This window comes from Macaca mulatta, chromosome 14 (genome assembly GCF_049350105.2).
Source record: "Macaca mulatta isolate MMU2019108-1 chromosome 14, T2T-MMU8v2.0, whole genome shotgun sequence".
In the NCBI taxonomy this organism is placed as follows: Eukaryota; Metazoa; Chordata; class Mammalia; order Primates; family Cercopithecidae; genus Macaca; species Macaca mulatta.
The window spans coordinates 71,883,589-71,900,742 of record NC_133419.1 but is presented as its reverse complement, the minus strand read 5'-3'; the positions used below and the strand labels follow the sequence as shown (position 1 = coordinate 71,900,742).

Below are 17,154 nucleotides of genomic sequence, written 5' to 3'. Positions count from 1 at the left end.
TGAGGCAGGAGAATTGCTTGAACCCAGGAGGCAGAGGTTGCAGTGAGCCGAGATCACTCCACTGTACTCCAGCCTGGGTGACAGAGTGAGACTCCGTCTCAAAAAAAAAAAAAAAAAAAAAAAAAGTAGTGGGAGAGAAAGGGAGGAGGGTCTAAATACTTAGCAAGATCAAAGATGCTACCCTCTAAGGATGACCAGGGTTGTGCCAGAGTGCCCTGGAGTGTATTCTGGGCAGTGTGACTGTGAAAGTGCATGGCATATTCAGTGAATGACGAGTTGTTCCCTGAACTGGAGTGTTGGACTACTTGGAGGGAGTGGCACGAGATGAAGCTGGGTGTGTGCGAAGGGCCAGATCCTGAATGACTTTGTATTTTATGGTAAAGAGCTTAAATCCCTTTGGAGCTGAGATTTACTGTCGATATTTAAGATGGCTGTGACGTGACCAGAGTGTTTTTACAGGAAGACCTCTTATATGCCTGTGCTTAGAATGGATAGATTAGAACTAGAGGCAGAGAAGGCAGCCAGAAGATTTGCAGTAGCAGATGATGAAGCTGAAACAACGGTAGTGGTCATGGGGGTTGATTTAAATTGTGTGACGGAAGGATGAAGGAGGCAGTGTTAGGTGACCGGGCATTACTGTGATGCTGTTAGCACATGGAATACAAGAGAGAGAGCTGGGGAAGTTAATGTTGGTTTTGAGATGATTATGGGTGATATCCATGAGAAAATATCTGGTAGTTGGGGGAGAAGACATGAGTTTTGGAGTTCTTGAGAGAGGTAGGAATAGCCTTTGGAATCATGACCTCTAAGAAATAGTGGAGACTGTAGAAGTAGATGAGATCACCTGAGTAAAATTTATAAAATGGGGAAAGAAAGGGGGTTGAGGATAGAGCACAGAGGAACTCTGATATGTGTACACAGAAAAGTTAGGGAGGGAGCCTGAGGAGGGGCAATCAGAGGTAAGAGAAAATATTGTCTGGGAAGCCAGGAATGAGAAGAGTTTCTGAAAGAAAGCAATAGTGTCTATTGCAGCAGAGAACAAGTAGGGTGAGCCTGAAATGAGGCTACTGAGTCATTGGTGACCATGGTGACAGCAGTTTCAGTGGAGGGGTGGGGATGGAAGCTAGACTGCTGTGGCTTAGGGAGTGAGTATGAGGTGAACATGTAGAACAAAAGACTTTTTTGAGAAATATAGTTGCGAGGGAAGGAAGGAAAGAGGGTGGTATTTTGAAGAGGCAGCAGAGGAGACAGGTTCAAAGATTTTATTTTTTTAAAAGGTGGAGGGGTGGAGTGGAGACCTGAGCTGGTATAGGTTGAGGGGAGAAGAGCTTGAGAAATGTAGCCAGTGAAGGTACCACATCTCCCTGAATACTCCATATTATTGTGGGAGTCTTAAACTGTGCTGCTCTGCTGAAGCCTGCAGTCACTAGAGCATGGGACAGACAAGGGATACCTTGTCATTCATAAGTAATCATAGCACCATTTATTGAGTAACCGCTGCATGCCAGGCATTTTCCTAGATACATTAGACACATCTCTGATGCTCACCACAGTTCCCAGAAGTGAGTATTGTCACTGTTTTCCAAATGCAGAAACAGATGAGTTAAGAAACATTCAGCTCGTTAGTGGTGGAGCCAGTTTCAGCCAGGTTTTTGGAACTCCATGATGTATTCTTTCCGCTTCCCAGTGCTATTTTTTTCCATTAAATGGAGCTCAGTGTTGAAACTCTAAAGAGGGCCCTTGCAGTGGGCAGGGTGGGTGGCCTAAAGGGACAAAGGTAGAGTTCTAGAGCTAGTGCTAGCCCGGAGGGAACATGACCTAATCTCCCTCTTAATGAGGGAGGAGGGTCTTGGTCTGGCCTTGCTCTATTTTTTCTTTACTAAGCCAGTGGCTCTGGTGGTTTCAGGCTCTTACTCTATTTTTCTGCATCTTTCTCTAACTTCTTACCAGGGCCTCTGAGGCCCTAGGTGCTGTGTGCTATGGACTGTTATAGAGGAAAAAAGGAATCAGCCTCCAAACCCAGAGGGGCTTACCCTTTTTGACAAGCTACTCATGAGGAATTGCTGAGCTGTAGGATGGCACTCTCTTTGGCACAGTGGTAGGCTTCTTCCTAAATATTTTTATTTGAGTTGAATAATTTTGATTCAGTGGAAAGAGCAAAACACTGAGAATTAGAAGACACGATTTCCAGTCTAAGTGATGAACTAGGTTACCTCAGGCGAGTCATTCTCCCTTTGCATATTTACTTGATGTAAGGTAGGGACTGTGTTTTACTCATCCTTGTATCTTGAGCAACTGGCACATGCCCTGACAGAATAGGTGTCCTGAATAAGTTTATTATGAAGCTAGTTAATCCGCTCTTCTATTAAATGAGATAATTGGACCTTTTGATTTCCAAAAATTTGCCAATTCTAAAGCATGTTGTTCTGTGAGGGCTTATGTTTTTTTTTTTTTTTTTTTTTTTTTTTTTTTTTTTTGAGACGGAGTCTCGCTCTGCCGCCCAGGCTGGAGTGCAGTGGCCGGATCTCAGCTCACTGCAAGCTCCGCCTCCCAGGTTTACGCCATTCTCCTGCCTCAGCCTCCCGAGTAGCTGGGACTACAGGCGCCCGCCACCTCGCCCGGCTAGTTTTTTGTATTTTTTAGTAGAGACGGGGTTTCACCGTGTTAGCCAGGATGGTCTCGATCTCCTGACCTAGTGATCCGCCCGTCTCGGCCTCCCAAAGTGCTGGGATTACAGGCTTGAGCCACTGCGCCCGGCCGAGGGCTTATGTTTTAATTATAAAATAATATATACTGTCACTTAGCACCTACTATTTGCTAGGCATTGTGTGAGGTTCTTTACATATTTATTTTATTTAGATGATTTAAAACAATTTAAATTTTATCTAGGTGCTTTAGAAATACTATGGTCCCTTAGGCTATAAGCTCCATGAGGACAGTACCAGTGCCTATTCACTGCTGTAGCTCTAATGCTGGACACAGTGCTAGGCATGTAATGGATGCTCAGTAAGTTTTTGTTGAACAAAGCAATAAGTAGGTGTCTTACCATCCATAAGATAACAACCCTTTAAGATAAGTACTATTAGTCCCATTGTATAGGTAAGAAAATTGAGGCTAAAAGGTCACAGAACTAGTAAATGGCTGAGAGAGAGAAGATTCAAACCAAATCTAACTCTAAAATTGGTACCTTTACCACTTAACACCAGCATGCCTTCACTTATCTGATGTTTTAATTGCAAATTTGAAAAGAAGGATGACAGTAAAGAAAGATACAAGATCAGAAAATCAAATTTTTCTTGAGGGGTGGGGACACGGTTAGAGGTTGGGCACTGAAGTTTAGAAGTTGGCAAGTATCTCTCATACCTGGCAAGTATCTCTAATACCTTAAGAATAAAAAGAGGTTTATAAGCTTGGGAAGCTGGGGAAAAAAAAGAATAAAAAGGGGTTATAATGGCAGTTACTATTCACTGGGAACTTTGTTTATTGAATATCTCATGCCATTAAAAGTCCATTTATATAATTTTAACTATCATCTATTTATTGACAACTCAAATTTGTGTTTCCAGCTTAGATTTCTCCCTGAATTTTAGACTTGTATATCTAACCTCTTAATTAACATTTTAGATATCTAATAGGCATTTAAAATTTAACAACATTTCACTTACATGGAATCTGTCAGCATATCCTGTTGGTTCTACCTTTAAAATTCAAATCCAAAAATCAGATACTTTTCATTACCTCTGCACTTACCACTCTGATCCAAGTTACCATCGTCTCTTGCCTGGTGAAATAATAGCCTAACTGGTTGCCCTGCTTTTGCCCTTGTCTGTCTACAGTTTATTCTAAACAGGAAGCCAGAGTGATCCTTTCAAAACGTAAATCCAAATCATTTAACTCTTCTGTTCAAAATTGTTCAGTGGCTTTACATATCTCTCAGGGAAAAAGCCAAAGTCCTTAGAGTGGCCCACAAGATCACATGTGACTTGGCTCCCAGTTACCTGTCTTAGCCTCATTTCCTCTCTACCTGCTGACCCTGCCCCATTGGCTTTCTTACCATTCTTTGAACAATAGAGACAGACATACTCTTGCCTCAGGACCTTTGCATTGGTTCTTCCTTCTTTTCCTAACTTTCTGCATGGCTCATGACTTATTTCCTTCAGATCTTTTGGTTAAATGTCAACTCAGTGAGGCCTTATCCAATCATTCTATTTAAAAATAGCAATCTAGGCCAGGGGCAGTGGCTCATGCCTGTAATCCCAGCACTTTGGGAGGCCGAGGCGGGCAGATCACGAGGTCAGGAGATTGAGACCATCCTGGTCAACATGGTGAAACCCCGTCTCTACTAAAAATACAAAAATTAGCCGGGCATGGTGGCGGGCGCCTGTAGTCCCAGCTGAGGCAGGAGAATGGCGTGAACCAGGGAGGCGGAGCTTGCAGTGAGCTGAGATCGCGCCCCTGCATCTCAAGCCTGGGCGGCAGAGCCAGACTCCGTCTCAGAAAAAAAAAAAAGCAGAAAAAAAAAGCAACCCCTCCCCCACCGCACACTACAACCCTTTTCTCTATTTTTCATCACAGCATTTATCACCATCTGGCATATTTATTGGTCAGGCCTTTCACCATCCGCCCCCTGCCCCCCCGCGTTAGTTCCACAAGAGCAGGGGTTTTTGTTAATGGCGAAATCCTCAATGCTAAAATACTGACTGGCACATAGCATATACTTAGTAAATATTTGTTGATTGAATGAATGATTGAAAAACCTTTTTGGGCCTGGTATATTTCTAGATGCTTTATATATATTTGTTTACTTTTCTGCACAACAGTCTTGCAGGATACTACTATTATTCCCATTTTATGAATGGGGAAAGTTATTTGCTGGCCGGGCGCGGTGGCTCACGCCTGTAATCCCAGCACTTTGGGAGGCCGAGGTGGGCGGATCACGAGGTCAGGAAATCGAGACCATCCCGGCTAACACGGTGAAACCCCGTCTCTACTAAAAACACAAAAAATTAGCTGGGCCTAGTGGCGGGCGCCTGTAGTCCCAGCTAGTGGGCAGGAGGCAGGAGAATGGCGTGAATCCGGGAGGTGGAGCTTGCAGAGATCGCGCCAATGCACTCCAGCCTGGACCACAAAGCGAGACTCTCTCAAAAAAAAAAAAAAAAAAAGAAAAAGAAAAAGAAAGTTATTTGCCAAGATTGCGTGGCTAGAAAGTTTAAAGCCTAGGTTTATTCTGCTTAATACATTGTCAAGCTCAAATAAAATGTTATAGAAAGAATGACTTATAAATATTGTTGCTTTGCTGCTGAATGGAGTTTGTAAGGGAGCAAACTGGTATTTGTGACTGTGATATACCTGGAAGCCTAAAATACACCTGGAAAAAGGCCTTTGTGTGAGTTCTTCCTGTGCACCATTTGACACATATTCGGCTTGCATACACAGAAAGTGAGGGGGGTTTTATGATGATTTGGAAGTTTTTCTCCCCTACCACCCCAGAGAGAGACCTTCTTTCCCTAGTTTGGGATAGTATTAGTGTTACTTTGGGCCAGTTGCTTCATGTCACTTTTCTTTCCTTAGTTGAGTGCCAGCCAAGGCCAGAGTGCAAATCATTCATTCCCAAGGTATACTGGGGTATGATTTTCTCTTTGGTATGGTGATTGGGGAGGCCAAGACCAGAGCTGATCTCAAAGTAAGATGAAACTGGGGTCAGTGATATCTCCATGGTAAAATGAGGGTGGGTTCAAGTGCTGTCCTAATAGAGCTTTGTCATTTCAAGAATTCTGTCAGAAAGAAGGTGAGAGAGAATAAGATCTGGCTCCAACTCCCCGGCTGACTGGGGGTATGGGTATAATATATCTCTGTGTGGGTATAATATATCTCCCTCATAAGTCCCAGGTACCAGTAACTTTGGAGTGAGGGGCCTGGTGAAGTCCTGGGCTTATGAGAGACTCAGGCAGAGGGAACAGAAGCAGATGTATTTGGTAAGGTTATTCTCAGTAATATGACAGAAGTAGAATAGTAGGAGGTGGGAAAAAAGTCATCTTGTGGTATTATATGGTCAATAACATATGTAAAGAAGAATGAATAATGAGGCATGGATTACAGTAGCACCCACAGTGAAATGAGACTGGAATCAGAGCTGTTCCCAGGAAATAATGAAGATATGAGAACTTTCCCTAGGGTGAGATAAATCTGTGGGAAATGTGTATGAGGTGACAAAGTCATTTCCAGGGTGAAAGAAAAAAAATATGTTTGAGCAGCCATGAGTAGGAAGGGAAGCATAATGAGAGGGAAGAATTTTAGGGCAACATGTTTAGGAGATAAGGCTAGGGAAACAAGCAGATGCCAGATTATAGAGAACCTTGTCTATCTGTTAAGGATTTGAGACTTTATTCTTTGGGCAATTCAGAACCACTGAAAAATTTAAAATAAGGGATAGACATGGTCAAATTTCCTCCTGGTCATAATGACCTGTGTTCCTAGGGGAGCTGAGGTCAGGAAAGGTTAGAAAATAGCATGGCAGTCTAGGGACTCTAGGCAGATGTTTGTTGAAAGCCAAAAGTATCTGGCATATCCATCTGAGCAGAGATGCCAGAGGACTGTATGAAGCCTGATCTGAGTGAAGTCAGCAGAGGCTTTCCTGGACCTCATCGAAACCTAAGGTCCAGCTGGGCATGGTGGCACATGCTTGCAGTCCCAGCTACTCAGGTGGCTGAGGTGGGAAGATTGCTTGAGTTCAGGAGTTCAAGGCCAGCCTAGGCAACATATGACACCCTGTCTCTTAAAAAAAAAAATGTAGAACTGAAAACCTCTGTGGATGCACAACACTGTAAATGTACTAAATGCCACTGAATTGTTCACTTAAAAATGGTGAATGTTATGTGAATTTCACCTCAATAAAAGACAGATTAAAACTAAAAACAGGCCGGACGCGGTGGCTCATGCCTGTAATCCCAGCACTTTGGGAGGCTGAGGCCGGTGGGTCACAAGGTCAGGAGTTCGAGACCAGCCTGGCAACATGGTAAAACCCCCATCTCTACTAAAAATACAAAACAACAACAACAACAACAACCAAAAAAAAAAAAAAAAAAAAAAAAAATTAGGTGGGCATGGTGGCGCCTGCCTATAATCCCAGCTACTGAGGAGGTTGAGGCAGGAGAATCGCTTGAACCCGGGAGGCGGAGAATGCAGTGAGTTGAGATTGCACCATTGCACTCCAGCCTGGGTGACACAGTGAGACAAACAAACAAAAAACAGAAAACAAACTAACAAATCTACAAATCTGATCCTGCCTGAGTCTGTGGGATTTGTCCTGGATTTGACTTCCTTCTGTAAGGACTTGGCTTATTAGTGGTAGCATTGGGGAGATAAGGATAGGACTAGGCATAGTAGCAAGGATGAGACTCCAAAGCATGTCTCCTTGTCCATCCTTCCACTTGGCTGCCAGAATCTTTCTAACAAGTCAATCTAACTGTGGCCCACCGCTGCTCAGAAGTCTATTGCTTTCCTATTTCTCAGAGATTCTAAAATCCAAGCTTCTCAATCTGGTGTTCCTAGCATTCTGTGATCTGGGTTCTGCATGTTGTCTTTTCAGCAAACATTTTTCTATGCTTTTATTCATGTTTTCCATTTTGCTTGGAATGCTTCCTTACCATCTTTTTAAAATTTTTTTTTTTTTTTGAGACAGGGTCTCACTCTGTTGCCCAGGCTGCAGAGCTCAACCTCTTGAGCTTGAGAGATCCTCCTATCTAACCCTCTTGAGTAGCTGTGACTACAGGCATGTACCACCATGCCCAGCTAACTTTAAAATTTTTTTGTAGAGATGGGGTCTCCTTCTGTTGCTCAAGCTGGTCTCAAACTCCTGGGATCAAGTGATCCTCCTGTCTTGACCTCCCACAGTGTTGGGTGTGAGTCACCACCCCTGGCTTGCTTACTCTTTTCTATCTAGTAAACTCCTCATCTTTTAGTACATAGCTCCAGTGTCACCACTTTTTAAGCTTTCTCTGTCCTCTTTGCCTGTAGGTTGGCAGTCTATTCTACTGTTATTCTCCTATCATACTTTATATGCCTCAGCTATCTTGCTGCATTGTGGTTGCTTTGTATGTGATTACCACACAAGATTGGAAGTTTTTTAAAGACAGAAACACTGCTTTGTTGTTGTTGTTGTTGTTGTTTTTCTATACTACTTGGCCTAGTATTGCACAGAGATAGCACTTACTAATTTGTTTTTTAGAGCAACTTTTATTTCCACCATAAATATTGGTCACAAAAGTTAAATAAGTAGGCTTTGTTGGTACTGTTCAGTCTAGTGAGGCTAACTGGGGGTATCTATCTATAACTGTCCTTCCCTTCCTTTCTCCCTTCCCATTTCCCTTCCCTTCTCCCTTCCCTTCTCCCTACACTTCTCCCCTCCCTTCTCCCCTCCCTTCTCTCCCCTCCCCTCCCTTCTCTCCCCTCCCTTCCCCTCTCCTCCTCTCCCTTCTCCCCTCTCTTCCCCTCCCCTCCCCTCTCCTCTCTTCCCCTCTCTTCTCTCTTTCTTTTTTTCCAAGCCAGCCAGCAGGTTTCACTGAACAATAACTGCAAACTTCAGTGTTAGCTGGGCTTGGGAATAAATTTTTTTTTTTAGAGACAGAGTTTCACTCTTGTTGCCCAGGCTGTAGTGCAATGGTGCGATCTTGGCTCACTGCAACCTCTGCCTCCCAGGTTCAAGCGATTCTCCTACCTCAGCCTCCCAAGTAGTTGGGATTCAGGTACCCGCCACGACGTCCAACTAATTTTTTGTATTTTTAGTAGAGATGGGGTTTCACCATGTTGGCCAGGCTGTTCTTGAACTCCTGACCTCAAGGGATCCACCCGCCTTGGCCTCCCAAACTGTTGGAATTACAGGCATGAGCCCCACCATGTGTGGCCAAATTGTTTAATAAGACAAAATATTAAAAAAACTGAGGTAAAATGAAAGAGATTCTTAGATGTCTTTGCCAATGTGGGCTCTCTCATTCTTTCTTTAATGCTAGAACACCTGAGTTTTAGCAGAATGCATAGCTGCTCAGCTTCCTTTGCAACTAAGTGTGGCCACATGTGTTAGTTCTATCCAGTGGGGATCCAAGTGGAAATGTTATGTGTACCACTTCTATATTATGTACTTAAGAACAATATGTGGTGCTTCTCTTTTCCTTTTTCCCTTCCTGCTAGCTGGAATATGGTGAGATCTACAGTACCTTTTTTGATCCCAGAGATGGAAGCCTCATTTTGAGTGAGAATGGCAGAATTCACTCTCATTTGAGACTGCTCACTGCTTAACTATTATGAGAGAGAAATAAACTTTTTGTTTAATCCACTATATTTGAGGGTCTCTTAGTTACAGCAGCTTTATCTGTATCCTGACCAGTACAATGAGGCATCAAATTGCTGCAGTATCAAGTTGCTTTTTTTTTTCTCTTAAGTCAGGATCTTGCTGTCGCCCAGGCTGCAGTGCAGTGGTGTCATCACCACTCACTGCAGCCTTGATCCCTGGGACTCAAGTGATCCTCCTACCTCAGCCTCCTGAGTAGCTGGGACCACAGATGTGCATTAGCATGCCTGGCTATTTTTTTTTTCTAGAAATGAGGTCTCATGATGTTACCCAGGCCAGTCTTGAACTCTTGGGCTCAAGTTACCCTCCCGCTTCAGCCTTTCAAAGTGCTGGGGTTAAAGGAGTCAACCACTGTGCCCAGTATAAGTTGCTTCTTGGGCTGTTCATGGGTATCTCTTAGTCACACCATACACTGGGTTCCTGACTGTTTCTTGCCTTGCCTTACTTCTAAGCCTTAATTCTTGATGCCTGGATGATTCCCTGAACTCTCTCATATACTTAAACAAATTTTATTGAGGTGAAATTCATATAACATTAACCATTTCAAATTAAACAATTGAGTAGCATTTAGTACATTCAGAATGTTGTACAGCTACCACTTCTATCTAGCACCAAAACATTTCTGTCATTCCAAAGGAAAACCCCTTACCTATTAAGCAGTTTCTTCTTATTTTCCGCTCCCGCTGGCAGCCACCAATAGGATTTACCTATTTTGGATATTTCGTATAAATGAAATCATACTATATGTGACCTTTTGTATCTGGCTTCTTAGAATAATATTTTGGAGCTTAATCTACATTGCAATGTGTTGGTATTTTATTTCTTTTTTTATTATCTTTTTTTGGTGGTAAAATATATGTAAGCAAATTTTGTCATTTTATTCATTGATAAGTATACAATTTAATTGCAGTAATTACACTCACAGTATTGTGCACCTTTTATCACTATTTAAAAAATTTTTTCATCATCCCAAACAGAAACTCTGTGCTTACTAAGCAATAACTCCCCATTCCTCCCTCCTGTTTGCCTTTGTTAACTTCCAGTCTACTTTTTGTCTTCATGAATTTGCCTATTCTAGATATTTCATTTAAGTGGAATCATATAATGTTTGTCTTTTTATGTCTGGCTTATTTCACTTAGCATAATTTTTTCAATTCCATCTATGTTGCAACATGCATCAGAAAACTTCATTTTTTTTTTTTTTTTTTACTGGTGGAATTAGGTGTATATATACATACCACAATTTGTTTATTCATCTATTGATGAATATTTAGACTGTTTGCTATGCTATGGACATGATAGTTACATGTACTTGTTCCAGTACCTGTTTTTAATTTTTTTGTTTGTTTGTTTGAGATGGAGTCTCACTCTGTCACCTGGGTTGGAGTACAGTGGTGCAATCTCAGCTCACTGCAATCTCTGCCCCCTGGGTTCAAACAATTCTCCTGCCTCAGCCTCCTGAGTAGTTGGGATTACAGGTGTGCACCACCACGTCCCGCTGATTTTTGTATTTTTAGTGGAGATGGGATTTCCCATGTTGGCCAGGATGGTCTCGATCTCCTGACCTCGGGATCCACCCGCCTCAGCCTCCCAAAGTGCTGGGATTATAGGCGTGAGCCACTGCGCCTGGCCTGTTTTCAATTTTTGGGGGTGTATCATAGGAGTGGAAATGTAGAATTGTATAGTAGCTTTATGTTTAAGTTTTTGAGGAACCACCAAACTGTTTTCCACAACAGCTATACCATTTTACATTCCCATCAGCAGTGTGTAAGGGGTTGCAGTTTCTTTTTTTTTTTTTTTTGAGACAGCATCTCGCTCTGTCGCCCAGGCTGAAGTGCAGTGGCGTGACCTCTGCTCACTGCAAGCTCCGCCTCCTGGGTTCACGCCATTCTCCTGTCTCAGCCTCCCGAGTAGCTGGGACTACAGGCACCTGCCACTGCGCCCGGCTAATTTTTTTGTATTTTTTTAGTAGGGACGGGGGTTTCACTGTGTTAGCCAGGATGGTCTCGATCTCCTGACCTCGGGATCCACCCGCCTCAGCCTCCCAAAGTGCTGGGATTACAGGCGTGAGCCACTGCGCCCGGCCAGGGGTTCCAATTTCTCCACATCTTTGCAGTACTTCTTTTTTTTTTTCTTTTTGGTTTTGTTTTTAATTACAACCATCCTAGTGGGTGTGACATGGTATCTCATTGTGGTTTGATTCGTGTTTCCCTAATGACTAATGATGTTGATCATCTTTTCATGTGCTTGTTGGCCATTTGTATGTCTTCTTTGGAGAATGTGTATTCAAGTCCTTTGTCCGTTTAAAATTAGGTTATTTGTTTTTGTTGTTGAGTTATTAAAATTCCTTTTCAAGTCCTTTGTCCATTTAAAATTAGGTTATTTGTTTTTGTTGTTGAGTTATTAAAATTCCTTATGTATTCTGGATACTAGACCCTTAATGAGATGTATGATTTGCAAATATTCTCTCCCATTCTATAGGTTGATTTTTCACTTTTTTGATAATGTCCTTTGAAACACCGTAGCTTTAAATTTATTTTTATTTTTTAGAGGTGAGATTTTGCTATGTTGCCCAGGCTCACCTGGAATTCCTGGGCTCGAGCAGTCCACCTGCTTCAGCCTTGCAGAGTGTTGGGATTAATAGGTGTGAGCCACTGTGCCTGGTCTAGTTTTTAGATTTTATGGATTTTAATTTATTTATCTTTTGTTGTTGTTGTTGTTTGTGCTTTTGTGTTGTATCTAAAAAAATTTGGCCAGGCATGGTGTCTCACACCTGTAATCTCAGCACTTTGGGAGGCCGAGGTGGGCAGATCACCTGAGGTCAGGAGTTCGAGACCGACCTGGCCAACATGGTGAAACCCTGTCTCTACTAAAAATACAAAAAGAATTAGCCAAGTTTCGTGCTGCACGCCTGTAATCCCAGCTACTCAGGAGGCTGAGGCAGGAGAGTCACTTGAACCCAGGAAGCAGAGGTTGCGGTGAGCTAAGATTGCACCACTGCACTCCAGCCTGGGCAACAGAGTGATACATCTCAAAATAAATAAGTAAATAAATAAGATTAAAAAAATAAAAAAATCTGTTGTCAAAGCCAAGGTTATGAATATTTACTCCTCTATTTTATGGGTTTGCTCCTGTGTTTTACCTCTAAGAGTTTTATGGTTTAGCACTTATATTTAGGTCATTGATCCACTTTGAGTTAACTTTTGGGTGTAGTATGAATTTCTTGAACTTTAAACCCTTGAGTGTATGCCAATCCAGTCAGTAATGATTTTTTTTTTTTTAAATTGAGACAGGGTCTCGCTCTGTTCCCCAGGCTGGAGTGCAAATGGCGTGATCTCGGCTCACTGCAACCTCCGCCTCCGGGGTTCCAGCGATTCTCCTGCCTCAGCCTCCCGAGTAGCTGGGATTACAGGTGCCTGCCACCACGCCTGGCTAATTTTTGTATTTTTTTGTAGAGATGGGGTTTCGCTGCTGGTCAGGCTGGTCTTGAACTCCTGACCTCAGGTGATCTGCCTGCCTCGGCCTCCCAAAGTGCTAGGATTACAGGCGTGAGCCACTGAGCCTGGCCATTTTTTTGTAGTTTTAGTAGAGATGGGGTTTTGCCATGTTGGCCAGGCTGTTCTCGAACTCCTGACTTCAGATGATCCGTCCACCTCGGCCTCCTGAAAGTGCTGGGATTACAGGCATGAGCCACCGTGCCCGGCCAGTAATGATTTTTAAATCTTTAAATCCCAATAGATATATAAAGGTAGTTTGGCAGTGTTTTAGTGGCTGTTGGCTGAAGTTTCTTTCAATGGGGCATTTAGAAGACATTTCCTCCTCCTCGGATCTGATCCACTGATGTGCATTTGATAGGTTAGGGGCAACTTTGAGAGTAAGGCCACTGACTTTCAGGGATGCCAGTCAGTTGAGTGACACACCCTTATATACGTGCTCTGCCATTGGCTTGTCTGTATCTCAGCCTGTGAGGAGCAGGGTGAGGCCTAATTGAAACAAGACACAGCTGGCAGGGGTGAGGGGACCAATGTAGTCAGGTAGCAAGTCTGTACTGAGCCCAGTCAGGTTGCCAGCCCTGGGTATGGCTTCTTGAGAATTGTGCAAAAACAGTAATGATTAGTGAGAAGATCATTTGGAGACAGAGGCCTTACTTCACAGGGTTACTGTTTTTTTTATTTATTTTTATTTTTTTGAGACAGGGTCTGGCTCTGTCACCCAGGCTGGAGTGCAGTGACATGATCTTGGTTCACTGCAACCTTTACCTCCTGGGCTCAAACGATCCTCCCACCTCAGCCTCTCAAGTAGCTGGGACTACAGGCGCATGCCACCATGTCTGGATAATTTTTGCATTTTTTGTAGAGACAGGATTTTGTCATGTTGCCAGGTTGGTGTTGAACTCCTGGACTCAAACAATCACCTGCCTTTGCCTCTCAAAGTGTTGGGACTGCAGGTGTGAGCTACCGTACCCAGCCTTGTTTTGTTTTTGAAGATGAGCTGAGGTTATCTGTGGAAAAGCGATTTGGAAACCATAAAATGAGATTTGGGAATATAATGGAGAATCAAGGAGAAGACTAAGTTTTCTGGGAGTTTTTTAAAAAGATTATTCTCATGACTGTGATTCTCAGAAAAGGTTTGAGGCTTATTGACTAAATGGTTGATTTTCAATTTTTTATTCAAATAATTTTGCATTTGTTGTGACTCTTTTGCAGGTGATGCAAATACAATTCAGACTGACTTAACCAAGAGAGGGACTTTATTGACTGAGTAGCTAAAAAGCCTAGAAGTAGTTCTACTTTTAGACACAGCTAGATACAGGGAGTTAAATTATGTCATTAGGACTCACTCTCTCCCTCTTTGGCTCTGCTTTTCTTTGTACTGGTGTCATTCTTAGGCAGACTTTCTCCCATGTAGTGGCAAAGAAAGATATCAGATTTGGGTATGCATCCTACCAGCTTATTGAAAGACACAACAGGCCTGGCATGTTAGTTCAAGCCTATAATCCTAGCATTTTGGGAGTCCAGGGTAGGTGGATCACTTGAGCCCAGGAGTTTGAGAACAGCCTGGGCAACATGAGGAAATCACATCTCTACAAAAAATACAAAAATTAGCCGGGCATGGTGGCTTGTATCTGTAGTCCTAGCTACTCAGGAGACTGAAGTGGGAGGATTACTTGAGCCTGGGAGGTCAAGCCTGCAGTGAGCCAAGACTGGACCACTGCACTCCAGCCTGGGAGACAGTTAGACACTGTCTCAAACAAAACAAAACAACCCAAAAACAACAACAAAAAGATACAACATAATACCTCTTTCCTGATGGTGCTGGTGGTCCTGGGTGTGATTTTGGCTTGGGTCCTATGCCCATCCTAAATTAATCACTGTGGCCAGGAGAATACTGACCTTTAATTGGCCAACAGAGTTTCATTCTACTCATGGAACCCAGGGGTTAGGGTCAGCTTCCCTGGAACCATGTGGATCGAGAGCAGGAAAGAGGTGATTCCTTAAGGGAAGAAAATCAAGGTACATTTACAGAAAAGTAGGTTTGGGAGGTAGGGAAATAGTTTTAAGTCAACAAAATTCATAGATGTTTACTTCATAATTAAGCCATTTTTATTAAAAAAAGGAAGTGTGTTTCCAATATTTAAAACTCATCAAATGTAGAGTTCTACTTGAAGTAGATATTGCCAGGAGACTTGGACAGGGGATGGAAGGAGAGAAGGAGTCTACAGAGCATAATTTGAAAACTGCTAGACAGTTTATCCACTAAATATTTGCTTGAGGTGGGATAGTGCTTGAATCCTTTCTTCCCATCTTTCTGACATTTTATAATAGAGATTGTATTTTCCTTCTAATCAGGGAGAGAGAGGTAAGTAGCAGAGCCAGTCATTGTCTGGGGTTGAAGATGCCAAGGACTTTTCTTAGCCCCAACACCAAACTGTGTTTTTTTGAGACGGAGTTTTGCTCTTATTGCCCAGGCTGGAGTGCAATGGTGCAATCTCAGCTTACCGCAACCTCCGCCTCCCAGGTTCAAGTGATTCTCCTGCCTCAGCCTCCTGGGTAGCTGGGATTACAGGCATGTGCCACCATGCCTAGCTAATTTTGTATTTCTAGTAGAGACGGGGTTTCTCCTTATTGGTCAGGCTAGTCTTGAACTCCTGACCTCAGGTGATCCGCCTGCCTCTGCCTCCCAAAGTGCTGGGATTATAGGCATGAGCCACCGTGCCCAACCTGAAATTGTGGGTTTTTTTTTTTTTTTTTAAGAAGCCATGAGTCTTTCAAATTTAAATAGGGACTCATAGAGAACAGGAAGAAGTTGCTTTATAATGTGTTGGTTAATGTAAGTGATGAAATATATTCGTATCCTAAACATTTGGCAAGGGCTCGATATGGTACAGTGTATAAAGCTGTGAGCTGGATAGATTCTGTATTGTAAATTGAGTGAGGATTAAAGCTGCCCTCACATACTGCCCAGTTTACCAGGCAGCCAACAACCATTCGATTTTTTAAAAAATCGAAGTGAAAATCACATAACAGTTTGGTGGTGGCACAGGCCTGTAATTCCTGCTACTTCGGAGGCTGAGGTGGGAGGATCCCTTGAGTCCAGGGGTTCAAGACCAACCTGGACAACATAGCAAGAATCAGTCTGCACAAAAAATTAAAAAATCAGTCAGGCATGGTGGCACTCCCCTTTAGCCCTTTTTACTCAGGAGGCTAAGGTGAGAGGATTGCTTGAACCCAGGAGTTTCAGGCTGCAGTAAGCTATGGTTGTGCCAGTGTACTCCAGCCTGAGTAACAGAGCAAGAACCCTGTCTCTTAAAAAAAAAATTCACATTGCATAAAACTTATTATTTTGAAGTGTACACTTTTTTTTTTTTTTGGTAGAGATGGGGTCTTGCCATATTACCCAGGCTGGTCTCAAAGTTCTGCCTTCAAGCAGTCTTCCTGCCTCAGCCTCCCAAAGTGCTGTGATTACAGACATGAGTCATTGTGCCCCGCCCAATTTGGTGGTTTTCAACGATTTTGTGTAACCGTCACTACTATCTAATTTTAGAACATTTTCATCACCCTAAAAAGAAACGCTGCACCCATTAAGCAGTCACACTCCCTATTCTCTATCTTCTGGCAATCATTAGTCTACTTTCTGTCTCTATGAGTTTGCCTATTCTGGACATTTCATATAAATGGATTCATGTGTGGTTTCTTTCACTTAGTATGATTTTAATATATATATTTATCTTGTTGCTTTTCTATGATACTTTTTTTGAACTGGAATTATCCCACAGACCTACCAACTTGTCATTTTCTCTATCCCCAAGTGTATAACGGATTGACAAACTCAGCAGTTAAAGAGTAGCACCCATATCGGATACTTGACCTGTTGAATAAGAGGTGTCATAGTGGGGAAGGCTAACTGGAAGCCTTGGGAACTACCTCCTGCTCTCCTGGCCAAGATAGTGAACCAAACCCAATAACACCTTCTGGGACAGATGGTGGAGAGTAGTGCTACCCTTAAGTATCTTTTTTTTTTTTTGAGATGGAGCCTCATTCTGTTTTCCAAGGTGGAGTGAAATGGCGCAGTCTTGGCTCACTACAACCTCTGCCTTCTGAGTTCAAGCGATTCTCCTGCCTCAGCCTCCCAAGTAGCTGGGATTATAGGTGCCCACCACCATGCCCGGCTAATTTTTGTATTTTTAGTAGAGACAGGTTTCAACATGTTAACCAGGCTGGTTTTGAACTCCTGACCTCAGGTAATCTGCCCGCCTCGGCCTTCCAAAGTGCTGGGATTACAGGCATGAGCCACTGCCCCTGACCTAC

At 42.9% G+C, this 17,154-nt stretch overlaps 1 protein-coding gene and 1 long non-coding RNA gene across 15 annotated transcripts in view; one reads left to right on the top strand and one right to left on the bottom strand.

Annotated features, from left to right (window-relative positions):
- Positions 1 to 17,154, top strand: part of STIM1 (stromal interaction molecule 1) — a 219,746-nt gene that overhangs the window by 46,325 nt on the left and 156,267 nt on the right.
- LOC144334348 (uncharacterized) lies at positions 2,313 to 8,391 on the bottom strand. Its single transcript, XR_013404092.1, has 2 exons — positions 7,202 to 8,391; positions 2,313 to 2,505 (listed from the first exon to the last, which is right to left on the bottom strand). It is a non-coding gene; the product is annotated as an uncharacterized LOC144334348 (long non-coding RNA).